Below are 17963 nucleotides of genomic sequence, written 5' to 3'. Positions count from 1 at the left end.
GAGAGAGAGAGAGAGAGAGAGAGAGAGAGAGAGAGAGAGAGAGAGAGAGAGAGAGACTATTTGAAAAACACAAACCACAAGTCTACCACATCTGAGATGAGCTGCTATGTCTGTCTTCTCTCTCCTCCATCACTAGGCACATGATGGAACACCTCTGGTTCAGGCTGACTAGGGCAGGGAAGCCAAGTGGCCATACTCTGGTAAAGATGGGGTCCCAGGCTGTGGAACCCTGACCCAGAAGGCTTCCATTTAGACCTCCACCCAGTGCTGTGACCCAGCATGGAGCCAGGCAGTTCTGCTTCCAGACCACCTTCACTGCAACAATCATAGCTGCATCTATCTATACAGCGACTGTATCCCTCTACAAGAGACCCCTTTTTAAATCCCCACCCACTCCTTAGAATTAGCACAGCAGGGCCAACCATGTAAAGGACAAGCAGAGATGCCTTCAAAATGGCAGCCTCAAAGGAATCCAGAGTGTGAACCCAGCCAGGGAAAGGAAAGCCAGAGACAAGGAAGGGACACTGCCGACCCCCTCCCAAAAGGTTTTTACTCCTTCCCTTAAGAAAGTCCCTGTCCCCAAACAAGAAAGGATAAAAGGGAAGGGAAGACATTATCCCCACCACTAAGCCAGGGACTACAGGTGACACAGGGTACTCAGAAGGACATTCTGGGGTCCATGTCCTTAGATGAGACAGCAGATCATTTCTGTGCTCAAATTTGGTCACTAAGTGGCTAACTCATTCAGGGAGGGAAACTCCTACTGTTCCCTAGCAGACCCTCAGCTGTGAGCTGCAAGGAGTGGGGAGGTAGAGTTGCAAAGAAGGCTTGAGAAGGCACAGGCCACCCTGAGTTATATAACAAGGAGGGAGGTGTTTGTCCCAGGCCAGAGACCCAGGGTGCAATGCGTTCTTGCTCTGGATGCGCAGTCATGGGTGGAGCCACTACGCATGGTGCAGGGCCAAGCAAACCCCCTCCCACAAATATGAGACCCATTACAAGGATAAGATGGGGTTCCAGAACTCTAATTTTCTAGCTTTCCCCCAGTACAAGACAGCTGCTGCTGCCCCAGTTTCATTCATCTCCTGGTTCCCTAGACTGACAAATCATTCTAAAGGGAGTCCTTCAAAGCCCTACCCACTCACTTTTTGAGAAATATCATAACAGCCAGTTTCCAAGCAATACTCTGAGGTTAGTCCCCATCCTTACCTTTCCAAGCAGAAGGTAGCGGCAACTTCCAAAAGGCAGGTTCTTCCAATAGTGGGCTCAGCTCAGAGCTGATTTGAGGACTTTTGGACGACCAGAGCATCAACGCAGATCTGTTCACTTGGGAGCAGCCCATTCAATAGGAAGCCCAGGGTTATGGCGACAGCAGCAGCAGTTCTGCCCTACCTTGCCCGATGGTTTCCAGGGGAGCCAAGAATTATTTTTGCCGCAACACTGAGGTGTGGCAGATTGGAAAATTCCTTTTTCTGACACCAAAGCAGAGGACAAATATTTTCTTCCAATTTGGTCAATCCTCTTCAAATCCATCTCCCCAGTCTCCTCCCTCAAAAAAAAAAAAAAAAAAAAAAAAGACAAGAAAGAAAGAAAAAAGAATATTAAAAAGAAAGAATTAAATCCTCCCTCAAAAAAAAAAAAAAAAAAAAAAAAAGTTTGAGGCATTTTAAGCTCTTCCTCATAGTTCCTGAAATTTTAAAAAAGGTAAAGGAAGACGCTTCAACTGGGCAGTCTGAAGCAGGCAGACACACGCACCTACGCACACCCCTAAAAGAGATTTTAGAAGCTGCTGGGCTTCTCTCCCTCCCCTTTAAGCAAGTGAAATGCAAATTCAGATTTGATACTCTATCCTTAGCCAATCAAAAAGAGGTTTTCACCTGTCATTGGCCCTCCCACCAATGAGAGGAAGTGTCTGAAATAAGAGCCCTCCCCTGGCCAATGGAAGGCCAGCTCAGTCACTTAGTTAATGATGCAGCAGTACAGGGAAGGCCATCACATGTGAACTGGAAGGGAGCCAACATGGAGACACAGAGAAAGCAAGGTAAACAACTTTCCAACGCCAAAAGGATGACATTTAATCTTTAAATGTTAGCTTCCCACCTAGACTCATCTTTAACCCTTCTGCTGGTCCCACAGATCCCAGGAGCTTCACTACCTGTCTCCACAGAGCTCCTAACAAGATGCAACAGTGACTGCGTCATCATTCCCCACTTTTCTCAACTACGCAGTGACAACCTCCCAGCATCACCCCACTTCTCCCAGCCCACACCCTACCCTATGCTGATGCTCTCCACCACCCCAGATGCCCAGAACTAGACGTTTTAATAAGAGAATGCCTGGAAAACAGTCCCTCTTGTCTGCTTCTTGTCATTTCTCTCTCTTCCTTTCCCATAAGCCTGTACAGATGGACACTGACACCCAAACAACCTGGAAAACCAGTCTCTCCATCCACCAGCAGAAAACAGGGTAAAGGGTGAGAGGTTAAGTGGGAAGCCGGGGATGGTTCACTCCTCTCCTCTATCCTGGTCAGGCTTAAATAGCTGACACTAAGGGAGAAGAAATTAAAGTAAAAATAAAATAAAATAAACCTCCAAGGGAAAAGAAAATAGCAAAAGGCAAGAAAGAAGGTAAGAAAAACAGCATCCACATACCCTAGACATTGTCCTTATCACAAGAAATACATACGTGGAAGAAGTGGGTTACGCCATCAAGTCCTTAAGCCCCACTGGACCACCAGTCGCCTCCTGCGCAGTCCCAAATCCCTGTCCAGATACAAGGTGCCGCAGTCCTGAATGTTCCAGAATCCACTCTGATTAAGCCTTCTACTGCCACCCTACCAACTCTTGTACTCACTCCTGCCCCCACCCATTCCCACGTCCTCCCCATGGGAACTGCCTGTGCCACCTTGCGTGACATCTTAGCCTAGGCTACCCAGAGGCCTCTGGCACCCAACAGATTTCTGAGCGCTTGGCAGAACCTGGTGCCCAGTGTTGCTATGACTTGTTTCTTGATTTTTCTCTCCGCTGCAGCACGGCTGCTGCTAGCAGACCTATCGACAGCTTGTTTGCTCATGCTGGCTCTCTCTCCTTCTCTCTCTCTCTCCCCCTCTCTCTCCTGTCTCCCCCCTCTCTCTTCTATCCCTCTCTCTCCTCTGTCCTCTCCCTCTCCCCTTCTCTCTCTCTCTCTCTCTCTCTCTCTCTCTCTCTCTCTCTCTCTCTCTCTCTGCTTTGAGCTCTGTGACGCAGATCTAAATTCTCCAGTCTGCTCCTTGTGTTGCAGGAGCAGAACTGCAGCTTTTCCCCTGGAGAGGCAGAGGGCAGTGCCAAGGCTGGTCAAACAAGGAAAAAAAAAGTTGGACCTACATTCTGTTTTCTTGGCCACACATTTTATCCTGTTTTTTTTTTTTTTTTTCTTTCTTTTTCATACCTAACAGCTCCGTAACACACAGGTCCCTATTTCTGCAGCCTTTCTTCTTCACTTTGAGATTCATGGGAATAAGACTAGCTTTAACTCTTTGAATGGCAGCTCCCAGGGCTCAAATCAACCAGGGCTGTCCTTTACTAAATGTTGCATCATCTTTTCTTGAGCCATATGGGCTTCTCCTAGCCATAGGCTAAAATAGTCCTCACCATGAGACCACCATTCCATTAACTCTTTCTGTCACAGACAAGTCCAAAATTACAATCATGGCTGTTTTCTGACATTGTTTTTGCCTTTTTATTCCGTCTCTTTTTTGTTCATTTTGCTTGTTTGTTTGTTTTGTTTTGGGGCAGGAAATCAGGACTTTTAAATCCTGAATTTCCTAAGGATAAAAAGCATAATTAAAACATTTTTTACTAATTCCACAAATGAGATCCTTCTATCAGGTCAGGTATTTTAAAAAATAAACCAAACAGCAGCCTGAAGAAATCCAGAGTAATGTACCTCTATTCATTCAGTGTTTAAAATTTTAGAATCTAGTTATGTTCAATTACTTCCCAAAAGGCAGGAAGGCCACACATCTAAGATTTGTTGCTGAGTCATTTGTTCCCAAGATCCTTCTGACAACATAAAAGACAACAGAGTGATGGCCAAGCCTAGACCCTAGGTAGCCAATACTTGTTTCTTCCCTAGGATGGGTAACCAGACAAACCCTCAGTCCTTGGGCAATAGTTTAACACATCCACATACCTAGAAACTCTTATTAGGAAAGTTCCACTGATGCTTCAGAACCAGGTACAAGTTACTTTAGGGTAGTGACAACTCTTGACAGCAGCAAAGCACCACTTCTAACATCCCCTTCCCTGACAATGTTACCAAGAATAGCTCAGATACTAACCCAATGAACCATACATAACCAGACACATGGCTCATGTTCCAACTATTTTATATATATAAATGTTTTCTAAACCAGCCTCTAACTAGATGTTTTAGATGTGTTTGGGTCCTGAGGCAATAAGCTGATTCATAAAATGCATCTTGCAACTTTCAAAAAGGTGAACAAGAGGCCAGGCAACCACCTCTTCTATACCAACTATCCTAGACAGCATTTACACAACCACCCTGGCTAACATTTCAGCCAGCAGAGAGAAGGACCACCTGGAAGACAACCTGGTATTCCCTGGTTTAAAAAGAAGCCCAGGGCATTTGTGCCAGGATCCCAGTGAGGGGAAAGTGCTTCAAATTTACACCTTCTGGGCTGCAGGGTAGCATATGCCAATAAAGAAGTTACCTACTGGTCTGATGACCAAAGGCATATGGCTTTGATATCACTTAAGGCAAGGCCCCCAGAATGGTCCTCTGCTTATTCGGATCTCCATTTTCCAGTTTCCTTCTCCAGAGGGAGGGGGACAAACAAAAACAACAACAAAAAACATGCCTAAGTTCATGTAAGGACATTCCAGATTTACCCATGAGTCTAGGATCAAATAAACAAAGAGCTCTGCCAAGGAGCCTTCTCTTTCAGAAGGGGGAACCAGAAGGAAGTAGGAACAGCACAGAGTGAGCTCATAATCTCATGAACTTGGTGAATGATGTGGCAACTCAGTGCCATGGCAATAGGAGTGTTATGGTAGGTAGAAGTGACAAGAAGTAAATCATGAGAAACAAGCAAGAGATTCATGAGATCAGAGTAGGGACAAACATAGCCATAGAACTTGAGGAATGAGGCCACTGTGTCTACAACACAGCAAGACTGTGCTAAAGTCTTCACAGAGAAATGGCCATGACAGCAGTGGTGACTTGCAAAGTATGATGACACTGTGTAGGAAAACTTTTCTTCCTACAAGTCCATTTACTCTCCTCAGAATTTTACTAAGATTAAAGCAATCATCTTAGGTGCCTCTGACTAATTCTAGGTCTTTCTTCCATTAAAATGATTCTGTGGGGCACTGAGAACAGAAAAACAAGGGATGACCAGGAAGCAGAAATGAATTCTGTTCCAGAAGCATGGGCGGATATTTACTTAGCAAGCTCGGTGAAGCTTACAAGGAAGCAGTTTTACAGGGTGCTATGTGTAGTATTTGATTTCAGGGGGTAAAGATAACTCCTGAGCAAGTACAGGATACTAGAGGCCTGCCTGGGAACCTGAAAAGGTAGGGTGTCAGCTCCTACCCCAATAGTGCCAGGTTCCCTAGCTTTTCAACTACAGGCCTTGGGAACTAAAACTCTCTGGACACAGTGAGCTCTCCTAGGCCTCCAAAGGATATGGGTCAAAATTTCAAAATGCACCCCCCCAAATGCTTTATTTTTCTTTAAAGGGAGGGAGCTAAACTTTGACCTATCCTTGTCCAAAGTGTGGACTGCATGTACTCTGCACTGGTCACAAACTCCATTAGCCACATTAATAGGCAAAAGTAAGGTTCCAGCCTTTTTTGGCCCATCTTGGGAAGATTGGATCTTAGGGAAAACAGGGGAGCTGTGCAAGAAGCTAACACACACTTTGAACATTTGGAGCCTGAGTGTGTATTTCACATAAACTGCACACAAATCTGGTCTCCTGTGGAAGTAGCTAGCGAGTGCAAAATGTGGTAGGCATTTCCACTAAGAACCTGGGCACAGACAAATTACTGTGACCTCAGGAGGTAAAACATTCATGAAGTACCTACTAAGTGCTAAACTAACACAGAGTATTAGTATAGGAAATGGACCAACACTTCAGACAGATTTGCCAGCTTAGTATCCTATAAGCATTCTCAGATTTGCATTATGGATATTAAAAAAGTCTACTCTTAAAAAGTTTGAATTTGTTTTTCCAGTGAACTAATAGCAACTGATCGATCCTCAGGCTAGCCCATAGAGGTCCAGTTTTTCCTTTTTTTTAAAGTAACCAACTATAATGTCCCAGCCAGGCATGTAATAAAGAAGAGAAGTAGACTAGAGAAGAATGTCCAGTGAAGGTGAATGTCAGTCTTTGCAGGCAGTCCCTCCAGCTCTGTGTGGTCAGAGATATTTAGAAATGGATACCACAGAGCCATGACTGCCTGATTTTTCATAATAAAAGGGAAATTTAACTTTATGTTAAACTCCCAAGCTTTCAACCACTACCAAAAAAAAGAAAGAAAGAAAGAGGAAGAGGGTATCATATTCTAGAACCACCCAAGGCACAGGGTCCTCCATAGAAAACACTGCAGCCAAGATTCTATTCTGCCACTTCGTGACTCAGTAACTTTGACCCTTCTTTAGAGAACTTGGACAACTAAAGAACAGGAAAGACTAAACTTCTCTATAGGTAAACATGAGCCTTTTGGTCTTTGTTCTGCTGCCAGAGCACCATGGAACAAGTTTGCTCTCCCAAAGTCTTCTGAGATATTTTATGGTAGCTCAACAAGAAGATACAAAAGAGAAATTAAAAAGAAGTCAGGAAAAAGAAGCTAGAGAGAATTCTTAGAATAGTTGATCAAAGTTTATACACCAAAGGAAAGTTAAAGACATGTGTAGCATTCATGACAAAAGAGACACAGCTGGGTAAGGCAGCATAGGAAAGGCCCGGTGTCCATACAGAAGAGGAAGGCAGGTCTGAGGCCAGCAGGCAGGCACCAATATTCCAAGATCCACAGATTACAACCAGGAAATTGTAGAAGAAATGGCCTATGACTCATGTTCCTAAGTGCAGAACATTCTTCTGCTCACTGGGGGTTGGAAGGAGGAGCCTCTTTTTCTGAAGGATCACATATTCTAGATGTGACCCATCTTCCGTCCTCGGGTGCTATGCTACATGGATATTCTCCACATTGCTTGTTTTTTGACCTTTTACTGAGGTTATAATAAAAAGTTTTTCATTTTAAAATCATCCAAATTATCAGGCCTTTTCTTTATGGTAAGGGATTTCTTTGCCATCTTTAGAAACTACATGTCTAGCCCAAGATCATGAAGATACTATTAGCTCGTACATGAAGTTTTGTTTTAACATTCACATTTATATCATTGTTGGATTATTATTTTTATATGGCCTAGATTAATTTTTCCTTTGACTGAACTAGCAGTGGTTTGTTTGTTTTATCAAAATGTCTATCTATTCCCTGCTTCTAATCAGTATGTAAATCTCTTTGTCATAAAGCAGGGGTTTCAACATGTATGTATCTACTAGGCTTTCTATTCCATTCCTTTGGTCCAAAATAAAATAGAGCCAGCATGATAGCATAAAACTATAATCCATAACTTGGAAGGTAGAGGCAAGTGGATCGTAAGTTTGATGCCTACCTATGCTACAAAGTGTTATGTTCAAAGGGGAGTGAGAGGAGGCTTTGAATTTAGACCAGTGACAGAGTGCTTGTCTAGTATATGTAAAGCCTTGTGTTCAATCCCCAGCACGAGAGAGAGAGAGAGAGAGAGAGAGAGAGAGAGAGAGAGAGAGAGAGAGAGAGAGAGAGAGAAACACAGAGACACAGAGACAGGGAGAGAGACAGATGGAGAAAGAGACAGACAGAGGGAGACAGACAGAGGGGGAGAGAGAGAGAGAGAGATAGAGACAGAGACAGAGACAGAGAGAAGAAAGGGGAGAGAAAAGTGTGCCAATTCTTGCAGTAGGGGTAACTATTATAAGGCTTAAGCAAACACAAATTTAAGAATCAATTGTGTGTAGAAAGCTGTACATGGACAGACATAATCTGAAAAGGAAAATAAGAAGAGCAGAAACAAACTATGAAAAGCATCATAAGCTAAGGAAAGAAGCAAAAAGAAAGGCACAGGAAGAAAACAAGTCCCAGTTTATGTGGGTAACAACGGAAGGATTTAGAATTCAGACTTAGAATTCTAGAGATAACCTGTACCCAAATCCCAATTTATACTACTTAGCTGTGCAACCTAAAGCAAGTCACCTTGGTCTTTCTAAGCTTTCATTTCCGAGTCAGCAAAATAGGGATAATAGAACCAGAAAGCCCAGTACTATAAGTATTCAAAAACTGCTGAAACTATTGATAGTGATACCATGAAGACTACTGGCCTTTTGAAGCAACCTTGACTTTCCATAATTTACTATGCACACAGACTGGTTAAATCCTCCTGGCTCTCAAATAAGACAGATATAAATTTGAATTCTTGTGCATTGTATTTACTAGTTAAATTTGAAAAACTTTATTAACTTTTTTATACTTCTAGCTCCAATTTCATCTGTAGATCAGCAATTTTTCTTAGAGACAATACAAAATCACTCAGCCCAAAGCTCAACCAAAAGAAAGCAGTTCAACTGATGCCAGCAAGGAAAAAAAAAAAAAAAAACCCAGTGAATATGATGACTTTGCACATCTTACAAGAGCTTACCCACTAGTCCTATAATACCTAGCATTCTTGGGTCTTCCATCCAAGTACTGACCAGGCACAAAATGCCTTGCTTCTTATTTATAAAAATAACTAGACAAGACAAACTGAAGACCAGTGTATTCAGGCCCAAGACAGGTAAGATTTGAAGACAAAAGGGAAAAGGCAGGATGATGAATATGTGTGGTAGGCATGCCAGGTTCTAAATTTATAAGACAAACAGAGTTAAACTCAGCACCACCAAGAGCCCCTTATAGACTATGGGTAAGGCCAATATCAGGAGGAGGCACGCTTGGGGTAGGGTCAGGACTGGGATAGCAGACACTGTGAACAGGGTTCTCTCTGCTCTTAAGCAGGTACTTTCTCTTGAACAGACTGAGTCACTCTGTCTCTCAGACCAGAAATCTAGGCTCCAAAGTGTCTTTCCTGCCCATGCACCTTATGTGAAAATGAAAGAAACCAAAGGATCTAGGAATCCTAGGTCATTAAATGTAAGTCCCTGCCCTTGTCCTATTCCTTGGCTACAAGAAAAACCATTCTTGGTAAGGTGACCAGGACCTGCTATCCTGATGATACCTGAGGGTCATTGACCTGTATGGCCCAAAGGCCTACTTCCTGTGGGTCCCTTGGCTGGCTGCTCTTAAAATCCTGGTCCTTTTAGTGGCTGGAAATAATTTGCAGATATTGAGCATGTCTGGGCCACGTAAAGCAGAACTAGACATCTGTACTCCTTTCTTCAACAGTGGACCAGCTGGTCCCGTTGAACAGACTAGGGCTCAGATTTTGAAGGTTTTGACCACTATGGGTACAAGATGATGTTTCTAGGGCATGTAGAAAGTAGACAAATGAATACTCTCCAAGATATGTTGACCTATGTGATCAGACAAGCGTAGTGACATGTGATTTTAAAGTGGAATCTCTTTCTTATTAAAGAAGAAATCCTTTGTTTCACTGGGTCAAATCAAGACATCAAGACTCACGAACACATACAGCCCTAACTTCAGCTTTAATTCCATACTGCTTTAGTCTTAATCCAGGGAAGCATTTCCAAACCCATAGCCTAAGACAGAAGATGCAAGAAGAGTTATCAACCAAGGCACAGGACAGGTAAGATTTTCAACAACCAAGCATAAGCTTGAAGAGCTAGGTCAGAGACAAGAATTTGAGGGCCAAGGCCATCATCTAGACAGAGGAGGGACTATAGACCATCTATAATGTGATAGCACAATCATTTAGGATAGTACCCAGGGTATATTTATATAATAATATTCACAATGTAAAGAAATATTATCCAAAGTATGGTTCCTCAAATTGTGTAATGATGTGAGGTATGTTCTAAAGTTTAAGGGAAGAGAGTTGTTACCATAGTAAGGAAATCTCATGATTACATACAGAAGGAATATGATAGAGCAATACTCTTCCAGAGAGTCCCACTCTCTGGATGCCCTCTGGGGTGTTATTCTTAAGCTAGGCTTAAGAATCTGCTCTAAGGTCATTGTTCTCTCTTCAAAGGCAATGCCAGCTATACATTGAAAACTAATTATCTCACTTTAAACTTCTCCAATACCTTGGGAAATGAGAGGCAAGGAACACACACTAACCTTCTTCTGAAAACTTCAACTTTTTGGAGGCCAGGGTGAGCATTTAGAAAGTAAGAAGGATCTACAAAAAGAATGACTGACCATTCATTTATCCCAGTGAAATGCACAGATAACGTAAAGTAGTGTGAGGAACTCTACCATTGGCAGAGGCAGATGATATAGGAAATGAAGTATAGCTAGCTCTTTGGGCTCACCTGTCTTCAAAACAAGATGGTTCAAGTCCTTCTGCCTCTCTAGATGAGTACATGGACTTCACTTGTACCTTCTGGAGAGGCAGAATTAGGGAGGAAGCTGAAGACATAATTAAGAAGTTTCTGGGGTCTGGAGTTTCTATGAGCCCAAGTTATAGGGCAGGGGCTGGAAAAAGAAAACAGAAGGTATTGAAATGCTAAGCCTGGGATTCACCAGTCCTTTTACCCAGAAAGCCTTTACCTAAGAGCCACAGGATTTTTCTTGCTCATAAAACCTTCCTAATCAAAACCTTCACAATGACCCTATAGCCACAAAACAGTAATCACAGCGAGGTTCCCTAGAGCACCATTACCATTCCTGCACTAAAATACAATGATCTATTCACTTCCAAATGGTTTAGAGTGACCTGCCAGTCAGAGCCTTTAGAATCATAGGATTTGGGCTGAAGATACAAATGAGGCCCAGTGTTCAATGCACAAGCCCCCAATATTTTTTTTTTTAAAAGAATTTGGGTGTTTTAAAGGAATCTTCAACATCATTTGGCCTTACCTGGCACCAAGACAAGAAGAATTGGTTTTGTATTCATATCAAAGGTGGAAGACCGGGAGTGGGTTATTAGTCTTTTGGCCTAACAAGTTCAGCACACTCTTCCCAGTGCTGTGATGAATGAGTCCATGTAAGTAAAGTACTTAGGATATTTGATAAATGATGTTTATACAAATTTTTATCACTGCTACAGAAAAACTGTAAGGTTTTGCTTGTATGTGAACACTGAGGAATCCACAAAAGGAGTGGCCACCTGACACCTCACTCAAGGCTTTCACCGCTCTAAAAGTAGTACCCTTCAAAATACACAGTAATGTGTTAAAACTTCTCTCACCTCCTCAGGTCTTCAAGCATTCTTGGCCAATCAGCAGCCCTCTTGTCTACTTTTCTCCCTCCTAACTGGGACTAAGAATAGGACAGACTTCTGAAATGGTATAGGCACCTAAGGTCTCACAGATTCTGATCTTCAGCAGAGCTACTCTGTGGCTGCCTTGACTCTCCTTTCTAACCCTACGACCCCACCCAATCTTTGCCCTCACCCCATCTCATGCTCAATGGTAGAGTGCTTGAGTAGCATACATAAGGCCTTAAATAAATCCTTAGGACCTAAAAAAAAAAAAAACAATTGCTAATTCAGTAAGAAGTGTACTCTTTTCTTTAGGTTACAAGTTTGCCACAATGATTGTTTTCTCTTCTCCAGATGCCAACATAAAATCCAGAATTTGATTCATGCCATGGCATCTCATATCCCATGGAGCTCAGCTGGTGCCTCCAGTGAGTTTGGAGCTTTGCATAGGTAGGGCCTGGGCAAGCTTTAGAATTCTCAGTCTTTCCAAAGCTAACTTAACTACAGGTCCCATGAGCACTTGCTAGATGGGACTTCCCTGTCAAAAGACAGCTCATACATTCCACAGCCCACTGAGAATAACTACAGAGCTATACTGGTCCTCTGAGGTTTCTACTATTGTCTCCTTCCTTTGATCAGAACCTCTTTCTCTTCCAACTCTCACTTCTAGAAAGGGTTCCAAAGCAATAGCAGAAGGACCAACCTATAGTGCCACAAACCCCAGCACTCATATCACCCTCTAGAAGGTTCTGCTAAAATTATCTTTTTTTCCACAAGAATAGTACAAGGCTAACTTATCTCTAGGAGATGTCTTATTTGACTTCCTTTTCCTTTGCACCAACTCCAGGCACAGGCACAGGCACAGAAATCAGTCCTGTTACACTGATGAAAGCTCAGAATCAAACCAACTCTTTTTTTTTTTCTTTTTTTTTTTTTTTTAAGATTTATTTATTTATTATATGTAAGTACACTGTAGCTGTCTTCAGAGACTCCAGAAGAGGGTGTCAGATCTTGTTATGGATGGTTGTGAGCCACCATGTGGTTGCTGGGATTTGAACTCCGGACCTTCGGAAGAGCAGTCGGGTGCTCTTACCCACTGAGCCATCTCACCAGCCCTCAAACCAACTCTTACCGAGCAAATCAAACCTTTGAGATTCGAGTAGTTCCCTATAGCTATACACTATAATTTCTGCTAAGGAGACAATATAATGCTAAACTTACATGATAAGGTAGTATATGAAGGGAAAGGAGCAAAGGAAAGCCATTCTTAGTTTCAAAAAACAGGCGAGAAGACAGAGCTTCACAAACCTTTAGAGATCCTAGGTAGTCTGAAAGTTTATTACAAACCCACAGAGACCCAAGATCAAAGGCAGGAAAATTCTACACTTTGCTGCCTTGGTCCTGGCATTTTAGAACCCCACACTGAAACTCAGGTCCTTCTGGTATTTGGAAGGTAAAGTGACCACACAGAACAAGGTCCAAGGTTGTCCCTCAAAGATGACTGTAGGTGGCAGCTTGGATGAACTGGTGAGCTCTAAGTACCTCCAATATCTAAGACTAGGCCAGACATACAGTGTTTGTTAGTGCTGCTACTGAATCCAGGACAGGAGGGAAAAGAGAATCAAAATTAAATATAAGATATGGTTCATAACCAAAGGCATTCCTAAAATAGCTTCCAGAGCTAACATGATTTAGGAACAGTTATAAAACAGCCTCACTGCTGAGATGCTTCTCATGAACCTGAATTGTGTCTTATAGCCCCCAATGCTTATCAAGTAGGCCACAACTATCTCCAGCAACCATCTATTGGATAAATGAACCAGTAAACACAGGAATGAGAACACAAAACAGTTTCTTTGGGGCTTACTAATAAATATTATTTTCAGAATTATAAAATGCCAAGGACCTACTAACTAGACACTTTCAGTCTATAAGCTACACCTTTGTATTAAAAAAAAAAATGTGTTCCAGCAAGCTGCGCTAGTATTTCACTGTCTCAAGACTGCTTCTCTTGTCACCTTTTCACTTACACAGAACAAAGAAGTTAAAATAAAATTGTGCCTTGGACAAGATGAAGAAAAGTTTCACCATGGCATACTCTCTGCTTTCAGTGACTTGGAGGTTGCTTAGGCCCAGATTAGTCTCTCAAGACATAGCCATATCCCTGAGGCCTGTAGGAGGGGCATGGACAGAGGCTGTTTTCCTCATAATCCCCCTTGCTGGCCCACAACCCTGTTCCTCACTGATACCAACACTAGAAATATGGCACAGTGGAAGTCTGCTTGTGTAGAACCCTTTCTATGTGTCCAACTTAATCCCATGACCCTTGGACATGGATTCTGTCCTTGCCCCTCCTGTAGCAGAGCCCTTAAATAAGACCAAATACTTAACTTGCTTCCCCATGCTTTTTATCTAACCAAATAGCAACTTCCTCATAATGAACATGACTTCATGATTCACTCCACACTGTGTCTGCTGCAAATATTTGCCACCTCATACAGCTAGTCCTACTATCTAGGTCAGAACTACACACACACACACACACACACACACACACACACACACACACACACACACACCACAGTAAAACAATGCCTTTGCACCTTTCTTTTGTAATATACTTTTAAGTAATTTTTATTTTTCCTAAAGTAGTGTGTGAAATACTTTCATGGCAAATTATGATTTACTCTTTTAAGGATGTCTTGTGAAATATATAAATATAAAAGTGTTCAGTTTACAAGTAAGCAAATGAAAACAAAACAAAACAAAACCCAAGATCAACCAAATGGCTTAAATTCCATAATAAACTTAACCTGAGACTTCTAAATCTAAACCCTCCTCTCTGACACCCATGGTATGAGAGGAAGCTCAGACTGTGGTGGTAAGATAAGAGGTCAAAAAGACTCACATTGGCTGTGCTACATGAAGCCATCCATGAGATCTTCTTCATCCATGAAGCAGTACTCATAAGATCTGTGGCATGAAACCATTGTGAAAGGCTAAGATGTAGGTGAGATATCTATGCATAGTGTTTGGCATGGTGCCCAGCCCACAATAAACATTTAAGAAATGTCTGTTCTTATCACACACCACTGCTTATGCAGAAACAATGGTGTTCTCAACTCTATGGGTCAATTATAGCAGATGCCTGTATGTAGGAGGCACTAATTGAAGTTTAATAGAAACTTTTTATGTGCCAATATAGCCTTTTAAGATCTATCCCTATTTTTCTGTTTTCCTCCAAATAACTGTGGCCAGAACTACAAGATGTCAGGACAGAACTCAGTACCATAAGAAGGAGGTATGACCACTTCCAAGTAGCCAGTAGAAGCTGGAACCAGGCTTCTGGCCACAGCCACCATAAGGATATAGAATTCATACTGAATTTAATGTATTCCAGAACCAGTAAAACAGGCAAAGGCCGGGAGCACTGTGGCCAGGCCGAAACAGAATGAGCACCCAGGCAGTAAATGTCTTCTAAGAAGTGTCTCCTTAGATTCTTCTCCAATTCCTCCCCACACCATCCTACTCAGGGACCTAGCTTCTGGGGCTTGGGAACAGGCTTGTCCTTGGTGAGAATAACAAATAAATGCACATGGCCTACTTCCAGATGCTTCAGTGTTTCTCACTTAAGATGAAAATAATAGAAACACAGAGAGGCTGGAGAATGAGAGGGACTAAAGCAGCACTGGGTCTATGGTACAAGGACTCATGAAGCACAAGGTGTGGTAACCTGGAAACATGTCTAAGGTATGTCTGGGTAGGACATAGAAAAGTATTGGGCCTCGGAATAGTCAGAGATAGGCATGATGAGGTTACAGTTTGCCGGCTGGTTTCTTCTAGCACTGAGCTAAGGAGGAGGGAGAACAAGAGCAGGCAGAATGTTCCTGCCCAAGCAACTCATGACTTGTAGCCATGTGTCCCAGAACCCTCCTAATACCTTGTTATGGCCAGGCTCTCTACAACCCAGTCTAGAAACTTCTATCAGCAACTTTTCTAAAATCGTGACCTTTCACATCTTTCCTGTATTCAACTCCCCAGTGGCAAACCTAATTGCTATCATTTGGCCCTAACATTTTTCCTTCATTTTTCCTACAAATTGTCTGTTACAATGCCATCTCGATCTTTCCCGCTCATTTCTGCCTACATCTTGAGGTCATGGATCCTCCAAAATTTTTTTACAGAATGTTCACTAGGCAACAACATTGAGGTAAGCACAGGGAATAAGAAGTGTAAGACATATCTTATAAACAAGCCCATGACCACATACAAGTCAGACAAACCCACCAATGCTGCATAAATGGGACAGACAATAAAAGTTGCTGATATAGAGTACTTAGGATTAATAAAGCACTATTTTAAGCCTGTCTATGAACATTCAATACTTTCCATGACCCTATGTGGTATTATTAGTATCATCATCACTTGTAGATAAGGAAGTTGAAGGAAAGGTCAACTTCAACTCACTCAAACTCACACTCAGTAGAGAGATGCTTACAGTTCCTGTGTTTACTGCCGCATTATTCACAATAACCAAAATTGGAAATTAACTTACGTGCTCAATGATGGAGAAATGGCTAAACAAATGTGATATGTATATACAATAGAATACTATTTAGTCTTAAAAATAATTTGATACTACCATTTTTTTATAAAATGGATAAAATTGGACATCATAATTTTATATGTAAAGTAAGTCAGAAAAGAAAGACAAGTACCACACACTCTCAATCATAGGTAAAAGCTTTAAAATTGATAGAACTAGAGAGTAAAACAGTGATTTCCAGGATCTGAGAGGGGAAGAGGGAGAGGAATGGAAAAAGGATAATAAATAGCCTGGCATGGTTGAATGGGAAGAATAATGTACCAGTTTATAACACAGCAGGATAATTATAATCTATAGCAATTTATTGTATATTTCAAAATAACTAGAAAAGTACAAAGATTTCCAATACATAGCATAGTGGTTTGAATAGCTTTGGTACCCATAGACACATTCATGCGTTTGAATGCTTGGCCCACAAGATACTATTAAGAGGTATGTCCTTGTCAAAATAGGTGTGGCCTTGGAAGAAGTGTGTCACTGTAGGGGTGAGCTTTGCCAGACTTCTAGCTGCCTTCTCATCAAGATGTAGAACTCTGGGCTACTCCTGGACTGTGCCTACCTGGATACTACCAGAATTCTTGCTTTGATGAAAATGGACGGAACCTTAGAACTGTAAGACAGCCCCAATTAAATGATGTCCTTTATAAGAGTTTCCTTAGTCACAGAGTCTCTTCATAGCAATGGAAACCCTCACTAAGACACATAAAAATAAATGCTAAATTTTTGAGGACATAGAAATGCTAATCATCCTGATTTGATCATCACATGTACATTAAGTTTAAAATTTTCTACTCTGTATTCCATAAATGTAAACAAATATATCAGTTTAGAAAATAAAAACAAATCCCCGCTAAAGGAATGCAGGTTCCTTGGACACAGGGTATATCTGAGCCATGGAGATACTGAGTAGATTTGTTATGTATTTGTGTCCTGCTCCCCTCCCCCCACCTCAGACTATGACAGCTAGCTACTCCTCATACACATGTCCCCTTCTGCTTGCTTCTTCCTCAGAATGTAGAGAACCCTTTGGATCTTATTTCACTTCATATCTCACATAGCTCTTCTATCTAATTCCATGATATTCTCTTTGGGAGGTAGAAACAACCAACTAGATTTTGGCTTTATTATTAATATGGTTACTTAGATCTTAGAGCTTGTGTCTCTTAGTAAAACCTAGGCAGCCTTTTTCTTCATCTCACAGTAGAAATCCCACCTAGAAGTCCCTGTGCAACACTCAGGTCAATGGACAGCTCCATCCTGTAGCAGTCCCAACCAGTCCAAATAAAAGGTCCTCTTTTCTTTGTCTCCAAACAGCCTTGTGGGGGCTTCCTGAAGACTAGCTAGGCTTTCACATGGAGGGCAGGTGCATTGTGATGTCGCTGTTTACCTATGAGAATCCCTGGAAGATGATCTCCAGGTCAGCATTGGTATAGGAGGCGGTGGATACTTCAGGAGTTCTTTCTGCAGATAAGTTCTACAATAGGACTATTGTTTTGCAAACAGCTAAATGTGCAACAAGGAGAATAATGCCTATCACATAGAGGCCTTCACTAAGCACTTGTGGAATGCCACCACCTCACTCCATCCTCAGTAAAGTTACATACATTTACTAAGGACTTTAAAGTTAGTCCAAGGCAGAACCAAGTCAAGTCCAAGACTTCCCAGATACAAATCACTCTCTAAGCAATCATACTTAACTGAGTATCTGAAATGTACAGGATATTTAGGATACCAATGAAAACAACTCTATGATTACAAAACTGTTTTGGTAAACCATTTTGGTTATGTACCAGGCACTAGGGATCCAGCGACAAGACATGCTATCACTAGCTGCTGGAGAGGTAACACATTTCCCACTGTCCCCTCATGTCTCACATCCACATTCTGTGCATATGCTACATCCCCTGATGAAAGGCCCCATTTCTCCTCCCCTTTC

At 42.0% G+C, this 17963-nt stretch overlaps 1 long non-coding RNA gene across 3 annotated transcripts in view; it reads right to left on the bottom strand.

Annotated features, from left to right (window-relative positions):
- LOC110322654 overlaps positions 1–17963 on the bottom strand; it is a 51057-nt gene that overhangs the window by 9988 nt on the left and 23106 nt on the right. For 2 of the 3 annotated variants that reach the window (XR_003843860.1, XR_003843861.1), the window contains exons 1-2: positions 2686–3098; positions 1210–1549 (exon numbers count right to left, since the gene is read on the bottom strand). This is a non-coding gene — a long non-coding RNA (uncharacterized LOC110322654). Of the gene's footprint in view, positions 1–1209; positions 1550–2685; positions 3099–17963 lie in introns of those variants that run through there. The other variant, XR_003843862.1, reaches the window with a different exon arrangement.

Source organism: Mus pahari, chromosome 5, assembly GCF_900095145.1.
Source record: "Mus pahari chromosome 5, PAHARI_EIJ_v1.1, whole genome shotgun sequence".
Classification (NCBI taxonomy): Eukaryota; Metazoa; Chordata; class Mammalia; order Rodentia; family Muridae; genus Mus; species Mus pahari.
Note: the sequence above shows the minus strand (reverse complement) of the source record. Positions and strands in the feature narration are given on the sequence as shown.